Source organism: Hordeum vulgare, chromosome 5H, assembly GCF_904849725.1.
Source record: "Hordeum vulgare subsp. vulgare chromosome 5H, MorexV3_pseudomolecules_assembly, whole genome shotgun sequence".
NCBI lineage: Eukaryota > Viridiplantae > Streptophyta > Magnoliopsida > Poales > Poaceae > Hordeum > Hordeum vulgare.
The window spans coordinates 73,928,472-73,946,142 of record NC_058522.1 but is presented as its reverse complement, the minus strand read 5'-3'; positions in this window follow the sequence as shown (position 1 = coordinate 73,946,142).

The following is a 17,671-nucleotide window of genomic DNA, read 5'->3' as shown; positions in this document are numbered from 1 at the left end:
AGGTGACCTGTTACAAGTGTGGAGGACCAGGACACTATTCACGAGAGTGTCCTCAGAATATAGCTGCCAAGCAACCTGGGAAGTCTGTTGGGCAAGGCAAGCCAGGCAAAGCTTATTATGTGAAGCCAACTCCTGCGCTCGGCCGCGTGAATTATGTTTCGGTAGAAGAAGCTACAGAGGATCCCGACGTCATTTTGGGTACGCTCCTTGTGAATCATCACCCAGCGTGTGTTCTTTTTGACACTGGGTCATCTCATTCCTTCATTTCCGAAAGTTATGCACAATTGCATAACATGTCCTTTTGTGATATGCCAATCCCATTAGTTGTCCAAACCCTAGGTAGTAAATGACAAACTTCTAGGATAAGTTATGACAATGAAATCCTAGTAGACAGGCTAGTTTTTCTAGCATCATTGATAGCCCTGAAATCCTCAGATATCAATATCATCTTGGGTATGGACTGGATGTCAGCTCATTATGCCAAGATTGATACCCATTCTAGAAATGTTCAGCTTACCCATCCCTCGGGTGAGATAGTTAATGTCTGAACTCGAGTTGCCAAATGCCAACTCTATTCCCTCAATGCTAGCCCTCTTCCAGAACTTGAAGACATTCCGGTAGTCCGTGACTTTCTGGATGTTTTTCCAGAAGAACTGCCAGGAATTCCACTTGACAAGGATGTAGAGTTTGTGATAGATCTTGTTCCAGGAACTCTCCCAATAGCCAGAAGACCCTATAAGACGGCACCCTTGGAGCTAACCGAACTTAATAAACAACTATGTGAGGCCTTGAATAAAGGTTTCATTCGTCCTAGCTCTTCTCCTTGGGCTTGTCCCGTCCTCTTCGTCAAGAAGAAAGATGGAACGGATCAGATGGTTGTAGATTATCGACCAGTTAACCTGGTCACTATAAAGAACAAGTATCTGCTCCCCAGGATCAACGATCTGTATGATCAGCTCGCTGGATCCTCAGTCTTCTCCAAAATGGATTTGATGTTGGGTTACCATCAAATCAAGATCAAGAACGGGGACATTCCAAAAACGGCCTTTGTCACTCGTTATGGCCAATACGAGTACACCCTCATGTCCTTCGGTTTAACCAATGCCCCAACCACCTTCTCTCGCTTGATGAATTCAATCTTCATGGAGTATTTGGATAAATTCGTCATGGTATACCTCGATGATATTCTCATCTACTCGAAGAACGAACAAGAACATGCCAAGCATCTAAGGCTGGTATTGATGAAACTTCGAGAGCATCGCCTTTATGCCAAGTTTTCAAAATGTGAATTTTGGTTACCAAAAGTGACCTATCTAGGCCACGTAATCTTTGGTAAGGGTATTGTTGTCAATCCCGAGAGAGTTCAAGCTGTCCTTGATTGGACTCAACCTGAATCGGTTAAGCAAGTTAGGAGTTTTCTTGGTCTAGCTAGCTATTGTCGCCGCTTTGTTGAGAACTTCTCCAAGGTTGCGAAGCCTCTAACTAAACTCCTCTAGAAAGATAAAAAGTTCGAGTGGACACCATAGTGTGAGCATAGCTTTCAGGAACTGAAAAGACACGTGACTTCCGTACCTGTGTTGCTACCACCAGATTTCTCTAAGGACTTTGTTATCTATTGCGACGCCTCGCGGCAATGATTAGGTTGCATTCTCATGCAGGATCGTCATGTGATTGCATACGCATCTCGATAGTTGCATCCACATGAGGATAATTATCCCACACATGATCTTGAGCTTGCAGCTGTAGTCCATGCACTAAAAACCTGGCGACATTACCTTCTTGGTAATCATTGCGAAATATTCACTGATCACAAATGTCTGAAATATATCTTCACCCAGCCGGATTTAAATCTCAGGCAAATACGATGGGTTGAGTTGATCTCAGATTACGACTTAGGGATAACTTACACCCCGGGGAAGGACAATGTCATGGCTGATGCACCAAGTCGTAAGTCTTATTGTAACAATCTGATGCTACAACGAGGTCAACCACGTCTCTATGAGGAATTTCGGAAGTTAAAGCTGCACATTGTTCCTCAAGGATTCCTTTCTAACCTAGTGGTGAAACCTACTCTTAGGGATCAAATCATAGCTGGCCAAAAGCGTGATAAGGGTATATCATGGATCAAGGAGAATATTATTAGCGGAAACGCTAAGGAATTCTCCATGAATGATCAAGATGTTGTGTTTTTCTAGAACTGTCTAGTGGTTCCTAAGAATTCACATCTAAGGCATTTGATCCTTCAGGAGGCTCATGATTCTCCTCTCACGATTCATCCTGGTAGTACTAAGATGTATCAGGACCTACGCCAGAGGTTTTGGTGGACTAGGATGAAGAGAGAAATTGCTGAGTTCGTTGCTAACTGCGACATTTGTCGTCGAGTAAACGAGGAACATCAAAGGCCTACTGGCACCCTTCAACCTTTAACTATTCCTGAATGGAAATGGGATAAAGTCAGTATGGATTTTATCACTGGATTTCCCAAAACCAAGAAAGGAAATAATGCTATCTTTGTGGTCATTGACTGTCTTTCCAAAGTAGCTCATTTTCTTCTAGTTCGTGAGAGTATAACAGCTAGCCAGCTAGCAGAGTTATATATCTCTCGAATAGTGTCTCTTCATGGTGTCCTTCTGGAGATTAACTCAGATCGTGGAAGTATTTTTACTTCTCATTTCTGGGAAAGTTTTCAGAATGCCATGGGGACTCACCTATCTTTTAGCACTGCTTTCCATCCTCAATCAAGTGGTCAAGTAGAAAGAGTCAATAAAATCCTAGAGGATATGCTTCGAGCTTGTGTTATATCGTTCGGTATGAATTGGGAGAAGTGCCTTCCATTCGCCGAATTTGCTTATAACAATAGTTATCAGTCAAGCTTGGGCAAAGCCCCTTTTGAAGTTCTCTATGGACGAAGATGTAGAACACCTCTTAATTGGTCAGAAACCGGAGAGAGGTAACTCTTTGGTCATGATATGATCCAGGAAGAAGAAGAGAAAGTTCGCATTATTCGTGAAAAGTTAAAAACAGCCCAGTCTCGTCAAAAGAGCCAATATGATCGTCATCATAAGGTTGTGACCTTTGAAGTTGCCAAGAAGGCTTACCTTCGGGTTACACCTTTGAAGGGTACCCATCGCTTCGGTATCAAAGGCAAATTGGCTCCTTGTTACATTGGTCCTTTTCGCATTCTTGCCAAACAAGGAGAAGTTGCCTACCAATTGGAACTTCCTACACATCTTTCCAAGGTTCATGATGTTTTCCACGTCTCACAACTCATGCGTTGCTTTTCGGATTCTATCCGTGGAGTGGACCACAAAACGCTTGATCTCCAAGATAACCTTTCGTACCGAGAATACCCTGTTCGTATTCATGATCAAGCTGAGCGTACCACTCGATGTCGAAACCTCAAGTTTCTTAAAGTTCAATGGTCAAATAATTCTGAAAAGGAGGCAACAAGGGAAAGAGAGGACCGAATCCAACTTGAGTATCCCGCGCTATTCCCGACGACTTCCAAATCTCGGGACGAGATTCTTTTGAGTGGGGGTGAGTTGTCACATCCCTAGCTACCCTTTGAAGTCTAGCAAGATTGTGCTCATGTTTATTATTGCATTAAAAGTGAAAAAAAAGAAATCAAAGAGAAAAACCCTAGCACTTCCATATTTAATCCAATTCAAAACTTGTGATAAATCAATGAACCCAAAATGGTCTACATAAAAGTCCATCATTTCTGATAAATAGTGGAAACAATATTTCAGGGGTGGATTTCTTTTTAAAAATACGTTGGCATTTTATTTAAAATACAAAAGCCACTGAAATCAACTATATATGTGATTTCAAATATTTCAGAATTTCATAAAATGTTGAATCTTTTATATAGGTTTGGAAATATTCCAAATAAGACCCCAACATTATTTTCACTATTTTAGAAATAGTTTGGAGCCAAAAATAAAATTAAACAAATGTTAGACAGGTTAAAACAGAAATCGGAAAAGAAAAGAAAAGGGAAAAGTCCTATCTAGCGCTTACCTTGGCCCAGCCCATCTCCATCTCTGTCGTCTTCCTCTTGCGAGCGAGTAGCACGAGGTGGCCGCCGCTCTCTCTGACGCGGCCACGTACCTGAGTGCCTATCTGGCCTCCCCGTCGCGTTGGCCGCGAAGGGATAAACCCCCGCGACACATTCTAGCTCTCTCCTTCTCCCCATTCGCTCCCCTGTGCCCCTCTCTCTCGGCCGCCATTAGAGATGAGCTTGAGCTCGAGCTCGCCATCGTCAATGGCCACCTGAAGCCTCCCTGAGCATGTCGTTCGCTCCGCCTCATCCAGCACGTCGTCTCTGCCAAAGGAAGCAAGCCCTCGAGCCCTGCATCGCCCTGACGCCATCGTCTTCCTCCTCGGATCACCGAAGCTCGCCGCCGTCCTTCTCGCTGTCCAGGCCATCCCCGAGCCCGCTCTCGATGTCTCTGCAACCCCTGTGAGCTCTGGATGATTTCCCCCTTCTTTTCCCCATAGATTCCGTGCCCTAGCGCCCGATTCCATCGGAGCTCGATGAGATCCGCCCTGGGAGCTCGTCGCCGGTGATGTTACGATGATGGGTTGGTCCATCTAAGACCACCATCAGCTTCAGTGCGTCGTGTAGATGTTGTAGGAGCCAAACCCCGACCCTAATGCCCTCTGTTTCGATGATCTTGATGTTGCCCGAGCTCCGGCAGCCACCGAGCTCGTCGCCGGCGTCATCTCCAGCCGTTTCAACCCCTGAGCATAGCAAAAATGGACGCGCGGATGAGTGGCCGTTCCTCTGGAGCCATCCGCCGCTCATTTGGTCACCGGAGGTGCATTTTCGATGCCCTCTGCCGTCCCTAGAGCCACTGGCGGCTCAACGTCTATGGGTTTGACCCCCAGCGCCGGTGGGTTGACTCTCCTGAGCCCATGACAGGTGGGGCCAGCCCCTGGCTAATTTAGTTTAAGATAATACAAATAATTAGTTAATTAAATCACTAACCAGACGCTGACATGTGAGCTAGCCCCTCTTAACTAACTAATTAACTTAAAGTTTAATTAAAATCTGGCCAGAGTCACTTCCTAGTGGGTCCCACTGGTCAGGTTTGACTTTCAAACGGCCAAACTAACTGCTGATGTCATGCTGATGCAGTAATACTATTTATGTTTTATAATAATTCCAGAATATGTGCAAAACTTTGGAAATTCATAGAAAATTAAATATAACTCCAAAATTGACAAATAATATATGCAAATTGATCAGAAAAATTCAATGAACACAATGGTGCTATTTTCATGCATGACAAACAAAGTTATGAAACATCATCTGGTCAAATCAATTAAATGAATTTGATAAATATACTATTTCAAATAATATTTGATTTTTGAATTCATACCAGATTCATACTAAGAGTCTGTTAGTCACCTTAAACCATGCTACCTTCATTTCATGTCATGATCATGCATCATATTGTTGCATATGAACGATATTGATTGTCGTTATTGTTTCGGTAGGCTCTGCCCTTCCGGATACGTCTGAATATCCGAGTGACGGATTTAATCCCTCTCTGAACAACAAGGCAAGCACCCTTTTGATCATCCCAATATAAACCCGTGTTCCTGCTTGTGCTCCCACTTATTGCATTAGGACAAAAATATTTCAAATTCTTTACTTTGGTAGTTGAACCTATTCCTTTGCATGACCTGTCATTGTCACGGTAAATAGCCAAACCTTGCAACCTAGCATACGTGGTAGTTGCTTGAGCTATGATGTGATTTATCCTGCTATGCTTGCTATGCCTAGAGTTGTGTTAGGTCTGTTTCATCTGGGTGATGAATCGGAATAGTTGAATGTGTTCTAGTGACAAAGAATAAGTGTGGAACCTGATTTGGTAAAGGTACCTACGAAAGGCTATGTAGGAGTACATGGCGGGTTGTTTCATTGGAACCGTCCTTAGGAACTGAGTTCCATGTATGTAATCCAAGACTAGTTACTACCACATGCGGGGCCCTGAAATATGACCCCGCTCGACTTATTAATCGTCTAGTACTCAGTCAAGGAGTTGCAAGTAGTTTCTGGTGTTTATAGTCATGCTGGAGGCCGTGCATAGTGCTGACCTTAGAGGTGGGCCATGATGCGGTAGGCAGTGGCACGGTGTACCAAGTGGCACACGGATGGTTGGCTTGGGAACCCCGCGCACATCGTTTGGGACCATGGCGGAAACCTCGACCGGACTTCCGTACGGGTTCACTCTCAAATAGGCGATAAACCTGGACTAGCTATTAGTGTGGTTAACGGTCGTGGCTGACTCCCTCGCTGGGCTTCCGCTTGAAGGTTGCCGAGGTGCATGACGTGCACATGGCGATAAGTGGCGAGAGCGTGTGTGAAGAAGTACACCCCTGCAGGGTTATGATCTATTTGAATAGTCGCGTCTGCGGATATGGACTACTTGGAGACATATGTTGTTCATAGACAACTTTAATGGTACTCATAAAAGTATCAAGATAAGTGTGAGTATCATGTATGGCATTTCCGTAGGGATATGGAAAGTAGTCCATGATAGTGTATTATTGTGGTGGTAGTGGACTCGTGTATGACTTATCAAAGTTGTTTAGAAATATTTAAAATTGTAGTTTAGTCTATCCAAGAGTCAAAGCTGGCTTGCTGCATGAAACCCCACAACCCCTTTATTGATACATGTGCATGAGTAGATAGATCTGTTCTAAAGTCTTGTTGAGTACTTTTGTACTCATGTTTGCTTAATCAATGTTGCAGAGGATACCCACAAGCCAACATGTGGGTTCTATCTAGACCTCGATGATGACGAGTAGCTGGTGTCCCAACTACGACCTGGCCCCTTTGAGAAGGGATCTGTAGATAGTCAGGCTTTATGCCTTTTCCTTTCAACTGCCTGTACTCAGACAGCTTTAATGCTTCCGCTTGGTTTGTATAAATCTGCTTGTATGCCTTGAGTGTTGGGTCATGTGACCCCTACCTGTATGAACATATTATGCAAGACTCTTCCGCGTCTTCTAAATAAATGTTCTGTTGTTATATGGTTATGTTGTGATGCCATTGTTGTATCTATGCATATCGAGTATGTCATGCGCACGTGTGATGCATTGTGATATGTATGGGATTCGACACCTAGTCATATGCCCTTAGTAGCTCTCTATACAGAGAAATGCCCCTTTGCGTTTCCATCGAGCCTTGGTAGTTCGCTACTGCTCCGTACACATTGGTTGACCGGCATGTATCCTTCTTAGCTGCTGTGTGTGTCCCTACGGGGAAATGTCACGCGGTGTAATGGAGTCCTTGTAGCTTGCTACGACTCGTCTACACTTGCTGATGGCCGACACCTGCTTTGCTTGGTTATGTATGTATGTCTTTGTTACACTTGAGCCACTTGAGTTTATGACTAGTTATGTCGACCCGGGTTCTTTGACATTGGAATGCTAGCGACACAAATGCATACGTGAGTCAAAAGGCGCAAACGGTCCCGGCTAAGGTAAGGTGGTAGCCGTGGGGTTAACCGTGCGTGAGACCGCAAAGGGATGCGATGTGTTACAGGCTGGATTCCTATGGCTTAGGATCAAGGTCCCAACAAGAGCGCTATTGGCAAGTGAAATTGGTAAGGAAATCTTTACACTGTACGTGTTGTTTTTTTTTTAGTGTTCCCTCTTTTTGTCCCTATGGACCACTCTACTCTTGGTTTGTTGCTTGTGGGGAACCACCCCAACACTATTGTGGTGGAGAATCGTCCCCCACCTACTGAAATTGTGCCCTTTAAAATATCAACTCGTATTATTGATTGTGTTTTGGCTAATTGATATGTAGGAGATAGACATCCAGGTGAACACTTGCTATATCTTTCACAACTATGCTCCTTATTTAAGTTTGCAGGTATATCGATGGATTTTGTTATGAGAAAGCTATTCTCTCTATCATTAAAAGATAAGGCTTTGGATTGGTATAGGCTTCTTGATGACTCTTGACCCACAAGTATAGGGGATCGCAACAGTTTTCGAGGGTAGAGTATTCAACCCAAATTTATTGATTCGACACAAGGGGAAGCCAAAGAATATTCTCAAATATTAGCAGTTGAGTTGTCAATTCAACCACACCTGAAAGACTTAGTATCTTTAGAAAAGTATCAGTAGCAGAGTAGTGTGATAGCAACAGTAGCAACGGTAACCAGTAGCAATAATGACAGCAGTAGCAGTAGAGTAACAGCAGTAGCAACAGAGTAACAGTAGCAGCAGTGACAACAGTAGCGGCAAAGTAACGTAGCAAGGACCAGTAGGAAAAACTAGTAGGCATTGGATCGGTGATGGATGATTATGCCCGATGGTATTCATCATGCAACAGTTATAACACGGAGAGATATGTAACTAGCTCCACTTCGTCAATGTAACGTAGGCATGTATTCCGTATGTAGTCATACATGCTTAGGGAAAAGAACTTGCATGACATCTATTGTCCATCCCTTCCGTGGCAGCGGGGTCCTAATGGAAACTACGGGATATTAAGGTTCTCCTTTTAATAAAGAACCGGACCAACGCATTAACACTTAGAAAATACATGAACTCCTCATACTATGGTCATCTCTGGGAGTGGTTCTGGCTATTGTCACTCCGGTGTTGCCGGGTCATAACACATAGTAGGTGACTACAATTTGCAAGATAGGATTAAAAACACACATACATTGACGAGAACATAATAGATTCAGATCTGAAATCATGGCACTCGGGACCTAGTGACAAGCATTAAGCATGGCAAAGCAGTAGCAACATCAATCTCCGAACATAGTGGATACTAGGGATCAATCCTCGTCAAAACTAACTCGATTACATGATAGATCTGAGCCAACCCATCACCTTCCAGCAAGCCTACGATGAGATTACTCACGAACGGTGAAGACCATCATGGAATTGGCGATGAAGGAAGGTTGGTGATGACGATGACGATGATCTCCCCTGTCTGGAGCCTAGAACGGACTCAAGATCTGCCCTCTAGAGGAAGAACAAGAAGTCGCGGCGCCTCCATATTGTAAAATGTGATGAACTCTTCTCCTTGATTTTTTTCCGGACGAAAGGGACTAAATAGAGCTGAGATTGGAGGCGGTGGAGCTTCGTGGGCCCCACAAGCCTGCCAGGCGCGGACAGGGGGGCCGCGCCTGGTGGGCTTGTGGGCTCTCAGCTCCACCCCTCCGGTTGATTCTTGCGCTAGTATTTTTTTTATATTCCACAAAAAACCCTCGTAAATTTTCCAGGTCATTCCGAGAACTTTTATTTCTGTACAAAAACAACACCATGGCAATTTTGCTGAAAATAGTGTTAGTCCGGGTTAGTTCCATTCAAATCATGCAAATTAGAGTCCAAAACAAGGGCAAAAGAGTTTGGAAAAGTAGATACGACGGAGACGTATCAACTCCCCCAAGCTTAAAACCTTGCTTGTCCTCAAGCAATTCAGTTGAAAAACTGAAAGAGACAAAAGAAAAACTTTTACGAACTCTGTTTGATCTTGTTGTTGCAACTATGTCTAACTCATATCCAGAATTTCAGCAAGATCACAAGCTAACCACATAAGCAAATGACATCTAGGTCTCACGGTAAACTCATATCAATGGCATAATCAACTAGCAAGCAATAATAATAGGTTTCAAACGTCAACACTTCAATCAAAACAATCATGAAGCGGTACGAACAGATGCTATCTCGCTAGCTCTTTCTGAGACCGTAAAACATAAATGCATAGCACCTTCAGAGACCAAGGGCTGACTAAACATTGCAATTCATGGCAAAGAAGATCCAGTCACAGTCATACTCAACATCAGTCAAAAGCAAAGCATAAAAATGACAGAGGTGCTCTCTAATTGGTGCTTTTATAAGAAGAGGATGACTCAACATGAACATAAATAGATAGGGCCTTCGCAGAGGGAAGCATTGATTTGCAGAGATGCCAGACCTCAAGCTTTGAAAACAGAGATAATAATTTTGGGTGGCATGCTTTCATTGTCTACGCAATGACCAAGAGTTTTCATTATCTTCCATGCTACACATACTATAGGCGGTTCCCAAACAGAAAAGTAAAGTTTTGACTCCCCCACCACCGATGAATCACACTCCACGACTAGCCGAATACTCGGGTGTCGTCCATACCAACATCAATCCAGGGGGAGTTTTGTTTGCAATTATCTTTTTGAGTTGAGCATGGAACTGGGCATTCCAATTACCGGCCCCTTTCTCGTGAATGATAGTGAATAAACACATATCGAGGATAACACGCCTACCATGGAAGATATTGATCACCCCTTGTCACCACATGAGCGGTTCGGGCATGCAAAACAGATTATTTCTTGAAGGTTTAGAGAGTGGCACATGCAAATTTACTTGGAACGGCAGGTAGATACCGCATATAGGTAGGTATGGTGGACTCATATGGGACAACTTTGGGTTTATGGAGAAGGATGCACAAGCAGTATTCCCGCTTAGTACAAGTGAAGGCTAGCAAAAGACTAGGAAGCGACCAACTAGAGAGCGACAACAGTCATCAAAATGCATTGAAATTAACCAACATTGAGTGCAAGCATGAGTAGGACATAAATCACCATGAACATGAATATCATAGAGGCTATGTTGATTTTGTTTCAACTACATGTGTAAACATGCGCCAAGTCAAGCCACTTGAATCATTCAAAGGAGGATACCATCCTATCATACTACATCATAGTCTTCTCAAGATTCATGTTGGCATCCAGGACAAACCATTGTAAGCTCCTAGCTAATTAAGCATGGCATCAGAAAATTTGATCTCTAAGTTGTCATTGCAAACATGTTTCTCTCACAACAAAGTTGAACTAGGAACGATGAGCTAGTCATATTTACAAAAACAAAATAGATCGAGTTCATACCAGCTTTTCCACGCTCAGTCACTTCATTATATATCGTCATTATTGACTTTCACTTGCACGACCGAATGATGTGAACAATAATAAGAGTGCTCGTGCATTGGACTAAGCTGGAATCTGCAGGCAAACACAAAGGAGAAGACAAGGTAATATGGCTCTTTGATAGAAAAACAAATATGCATGCGAGAGCCACTAAACATTGTAACCATGGTCTTCTACCTTGACCCAAAGAAAAAAACACTATTTACACGGGAAAGCTCCCAACAAGCAAAAGAAGAACGAAAAATCTTTTTCGGTTTTCTCAAACTAGAAAAACACATGATAAGAAAACGAGAAAAATAAATAAACTAGCATGGATCATACAGTGGCAAAGTGTGAACACCGACTAACAAAGTGAAAGCGTAAGCAAGAATGTAAAGTGGGTGAGAAACACGTACTCCCCCAAGCTTAGGCTTTTGGCCTAAGTTGGTCTGCTCCCAAGGTGGGAAGTAACTGTCTCCGGGGTACTCCGGAGTGGACTGGGGATGCCACTCTTGTGTGAGCTCCTCTGGCTCCCACTGATAAACTGGCGTCTGGTACTCGACTGGTAGATCGGTCACGGGCACCTGTGGTTGGGCTATGCCCCAATATGCGTAGTTTTCTGAGGGCATAATAATGTACCTGCATGTATGAAGATTGAACAAAGAAGGAGCAGTCAAAGTAATAGTCTCACGAGTACCCTGACTAAATACCAAGTTATAAATCATCCTTCTATTTATATCTCTATCAATAAAGTCATGGCGAACCATGCTATCATAATCTAGATATCTCTCAGGAAGAAGAATCTCTTCTTCCTCGTCCAGTCTAATAGGTATCTGAAAATGTCTAGCAAGACGAGTAGCATAGATACCCCCATAGACAACGCCTTTAGAACGGTTCGTGTTCAACCGTTGAGCTACTATAGCGCCCAAGCTATAAGTTTTATCATTATAAAGGGCTTCGCGCAAAACCGCAAGATCTGGAGAGCTAAGGGCCACAGCTTTCCCACGACCAATCAAACATTTTCCCACAAATAATGAGAAGTACCGAAGCACGGGAAAATGTATGCTAGCAGCTCTAGCGCAAGACACTCCTCTCTCCTCTCCTACATCAATAGTATCGATGAAAGCCTCCAAGTCCCGTGGACGAGGTTCATGAATATCCCCAACATAAGGTAATTTGCAAACATTGCAAAAATCCTGAAGTGACATGCGCTGGGGGATATCATATAATCTGAACTCAACCATAGGAGGATTATTCCTTGGGTAGAAGTTAAAGCTTTGCACAAAAATATTAGTGAGGATGAGGTATTGCGGGTACTTATCTTCAACAAAGCTGGTAATGCATGCGTTCTCCACCAAGTAATAAAAGTCCTCATAAAGTCCGGCGGCGCGTAAGAACACATCGCTTGGCCACTCGCACGCTCGAACTTCTGCAACTTGGGGGACCGGATACTTGGGTTTCTACTTCCCACTTCCATCATCCTTGGGGTCACGGCTTGAAGTGCCTCTTAAGAACCTCCTCATCTTTTCCCTTTTCTATCTCTGAAAATTTCTGAAATTTTTAGTGACTCAAAGGAAAAGTGAACAAGGCTCAACAATACTCATAGCAACTACTCCGACAAGTGCCTAGAAGCCATACCACGCATCAAAACTACTTGGGACCAGGTAAAATTAGCATGCAAAGTTCAAGAACAGGGTCACCAAGGCAGCAAAAATACACGCCAAATAAGGCACTAGAGCAAAACTAATTGGACCAATGGGGGAATCACTTACCAAGGAGCAATTTCCCAAAACAGTTTGGTGAATGGTGCTTTGCACAAGGAGATCGAAAATCACAGCAAGAAGAGCAAGAACACGGGTTTGACCTGCGAAACAATTTTTTCTGGAGGTAGGAGAAGCAGATGGGAGCTAGAATAAGTGGAGGGGGTTGATACGTCTCCAACGTATGTATAATTTTTGATGGTTTCATGCTATTATCTTGTCAAACTTTGGATGTTTTGTATGCCTTTTATATATTTTTTGGGACTAACTTATTAACTTAGTGCCAAGTGCCAGTTCCTGTTTTTCCATGTTTTTGACCCCTTTCAGAGGAGAATTTTAAACGGAGTCCAAACGGAATGAAACTGCCAATTTTTTTTTCTAAAACAGAAGAAGATCGGAAAGCCTAAGAATCAGGGAAGGGGGGCAGTAGGGACCCCACAAGCCCCCTAGCCGTGGCTAGGGGGCCCACGCCTCCCAGGCTTGTGGGCTCCCTAGGCCTCCTCTGCCCTAGGTCTTTCGCCTATAAATTCCCTAAAATCCCCAAAAAATCAGGAGATCATCGAAAGTACTTTTCCGCCGCCGCAAGCTTCTGTCTCTGCAAAATCCCATCTGGGGCACGTTCTGGTGCCCTGCCGGAGGGGGGATTCGGATACGGAGGGCTTCTTCATCAACACCATGACCTCTCCTATGATGCATGAGTAGTTCACCATAGACCTACGGGTCCATAGCTTGTAGCTAGATGGCTTCTTCACTCTCTTGGATCTTCAATACAAAGTTCTCCATGATCTTCATGGATATCTACCCGATGTAATCTTCTTTTGCGGTGTGTTTGTCAAGATCCGATGAATTGTGGATTTATGATCAGATTATCTATGAATCTTATTTGAGTTTCTTCTGATCTCTCTTATGCATGATTTCATATCCTTGTAATTCTCTTCGAGTTCTGGGTTTTGTTTGGCCAACTAGATCTATGATTCTTGCAATGGGAGAAGTGCTTGGTTTTGGGTTCATACCGTGCGGTGACCTCACCCAGTGACAAAAGGGGTAGCAAGGCACGCATCGTGTCGTTGCCATCAAGGGTAAAAAGATGGGGTTTTCATCATTGGTTTGAGATTATCCCTCTACATCATGTCATCTTGCTTAAGGTGTTACTCTGTTCGTCATGAACTCAATACACTAGATGCATGCTAGATAGCGGTCGATGTGTGGAGTAATAGTAGTAGATGGAGAAAGTATCGGTCTACTTGTCTCGGACGTGATGCCTATATGTATGATCATTGCCTTTGATATCGTCATGACTTTGCACGGTTCTATCAATTGCTCGACAGTAATTTGTTTACCCACCGTGATATTTGCTATTTTGAGAGAAGCCTCTAGTGAACACTATGGCCCCCGGTCCTACTCCACACCATATTTTCAGCCTTACTCTTTTACTTCGTTGCACTTTCCGCCTTCAGATCTCACTTTGCAAATAATCTTGAAGGGATTGGCAATCCCTTTATAGCGTTGGGTGCAAGCTCATTTGTGTTTGTGCAGGTACTCTGGACTTGACGAGATTCTCCTAGTGGATTGATACCTTGGTTCTCAAACTGAGGGAAATACTTACTGCTCCTTCTGCATCACCCTTTCCTCTTCAAGGGAAAAACCAACGCAAGCAAGTCTCCGTCAACATGTCAAATTCTGGCGCTTTTGTTTGAGAAGTAGCTAGGGTGCACGTGGGCCCCACAAGCCTGGTAGGCGCGTCCAGGGGGGGTGCCCGCGCCTTGATACGTCTCCATCGTATCTACTTTTCCAAACTCTTTTGCCCTTGTTTTGGACTCTAATTTGCATGATTTGAATGGAACTAACCTGGACTGACGCTGTTTTCAACAGAATTGCCTTGGTGTTATTTTTGTGCAGAAATCAAAGTTCTCATAACGTCCTGAAAATTTACGGGGAACATTTTTGGAAAATATGAAAAATACCTGCGCAAAGATCCACCCGAGGGGGTGGCCCAGTGGGCCACAAGCCTTGCCACCGGCACCCCCTGGTGGCGGATGGCAAGCTTGTGGGTCCCACGTGGCTCTGCCGCCCCCAATCTCAGCTCTATAAGTTCACTTTCGTCCTAGAAAAAATCAAGAGAGAAGATTTCATCGCGTTTGCGATACGGAGGTGCCACCACAATCCGTTCTTCATCTGGAGGGCAGATCTGGAGTCCGTTTTGGGCTCCGGAGAGGGGAAATCGTCGCCATCATCATCATCAACCTTCTTCCCTCTCCAATTCCATGAAGCTCTTCGTCGTTCGTGAGTAATCTATTCGTAGGCTCGCTGGGCGGTGATGAGTAGGATGAGATCTATCATGTAATCGAGTTAGTTTTGACGGGGATTGATCCCTAGTATCCACTATATTCTGAGATTGATGTTGCTACTACTTTGCCATGCTTAATGCTTGTCACTAGGTCCCGAGTGCCATGATTTCAGATCTGAAATTATTATGTTGTCACCAATATATGTGTGTTTTAGATACGATCTTGCAAGTTGTAGTTACCTACTATGTGTTATGGTCCGGCAACCCCGGAGTGACAATAACCGGAACCACTCCCGGTGAAGTCATAGTTTGAGGAGTTCATGTGTTCACCAAGTGCTAATGCGTTGGTCCGGTTCTTTATTAAAAGGAGAACCTTAATATCTCGTAGCTTCCTTTTGGACCCCGCTGCCACGGGAGGGATGGACAATAGATGTCATGCAAGTTCTTTTCCCTAAGCACGTATGACGACACACGGAATGCATGCCTACATCACATTGACAAATGGGAGCTAGCCACATATATCTCCGTGTTATAACTCTTGCATGATGAATATCATCGAAACAAATCACCGACCCATTGCCTACGAGTTTGTCCTCTTGCTGCTGTTACTTGTCTTGCTCTGCTGCTGTTACTTGTCTTGCTCTGCTGCTGTTACTTGTCTTGCTCTGCTGCTACTGTTGCTACTACTGTCGCTTTCTACTATTGCTACTTGCTACTGTTGTCACTACTGTTGTTCCTTGCCACTGCTATTACTCATTACACTGCTGCTACCTGCTACAATCTTGATCGCTGGTCGTTGACGGGACCAGACAATTTCCGTTAACGGGCAACTTGGCGCCATTGATACAATCGTTAGAAATAGTCTGCCGTGTCAACAGATCGTTTCTGACACCGTTGTTATCATACTACTTTGCTGTTACTACTTTGCTTGCAGATACTAATCTTTCAGGTGCGGTTGAATCAGACAAATTCAGCTGCTAATACTCGAGAGTATTCTCTCACCTCCTGCCTGGCGAATCAACAAATTTGGGTCGAATACTCTACCCTCGAAAACTTCTACGATCCCATGCGCTGGTGGGCCGTCAACAACATTCTTCTAGTTTCGATTGCCGGAGAGTGCTAGCAGCATTCTTCTGGTGCCGTTGCAGGGGAAGGTCTGCTGTCATGGAGTCAGCATTTCTCTAGCGCTCTTGCCGGGGAGGTATTGCTATATTCTCTGAGTCAGTTGGGATTTATATCTGCTGATCACTATGAAGAATCTAAAGGATCCAAAAACCAAAGTCTTGCCGTCAACTACGAGGGGAGGTAAGGGATTGCCATCTAGCTCTGCACTTGATTCACCTTCAGTTATGAGTAAGTTTGCGGCATCACCTCCTGCTAGAAATCTTGACATGTCGCCTATGCTTGATGATGCTTATGATGCTACTGCTAGAGATGCTATGCTTGATACTATGCCTGATGATATTATGCTTGATACTGCTAGAGATACTACTTTGCCTGATGTTCCACTAGGGGTATTCCTTGATGCTCATATTGCTAGAGTTACTGCCAATGCTCGTGATGCTTCTGAAACTACCGATACTATTGAGATAGAACCTGCTTTTGATCCTGCTAGATCTAGCTCTCCTAGATATGAATTGCCTGATATACCTGAGGGTTATGTTATGGAGGGAGAGATAGCTGAGGATTTTCTTGCGTGTAAGGATGCCTATGACGCTGAGAAATTACTTCTCAAGTGGAAGGAAAAATCTCTGAAAGCTAGGATGAAATACGCCCCGAACTTTGCCACTTCACCTATCTTTATCATCGATAAGGATTATGAATTCTCTGTCGATCCTGAGATAATCTCTCTAGTCAAATCTGATCCTTTCCATGGTTATGAGTCTGAGACGGTCGTAGCCCATCTTGCCAAACTACACGATATAGCCACCCTTTTCAGTAATGAGGAGAAGATCCGCCACTACTATATCCTTAAGCTGTTTCCTTTCTCTCTAAAGGATGACGCTAAAGCCTGGTTCACCTCTCTTGCTCCTGGATGTGTGAGTAGTCCCTAGGATATGGTCAATTACTTCTATGAGAAATATTTCCCTGCCCAGAAGAAGCAAACTGCCTTGCAGGAAATATACAACTTTGCTCAACTCCAAGAAGAGAGTCTTCCACAAGCTTGGGGGAGGCTCGTCCAGCTACAGAATGCTTTGCCTGATCACCATCTTAAGAAGAACGAGATACTTGATATCCTCTATAACGGACTTACCGATGCCTCTAGAGACCACCTAGATAGTTGTGCCGGTTGTGTTTTTAGGGAACAAACTGTAGAACAAGCTCAGACCCTATTGAATAACATCTTGATCAACGATAATGCTTGGACTATTCCCGAACCACCTCCTAAGCCAACTCCGAAGAAAAGAGGTATTCTATTCCTCAGTCCCAAAGATATGCAAGAAGCCAAGAAATCTATGCAAGAGAAAGGCATTAGATCTGCAGATGTCAAAAATCTACCACCTATCGAAGAGATCCATGGTCTCGATAACCCGATACAAGTAGTAGAAGTGAATTCTCTGTGTAGGTTTGACGAGAGTGATATTCCTTTTGACAAACCTGCTAGCCTATGCTTTGATGAATTTGACAACTTTGCTGCCCAACTACAGAGTTTCAATGATTATGTTAGCAGACATTTGGAACAAAGTACTCGTATGCTTAGGCAT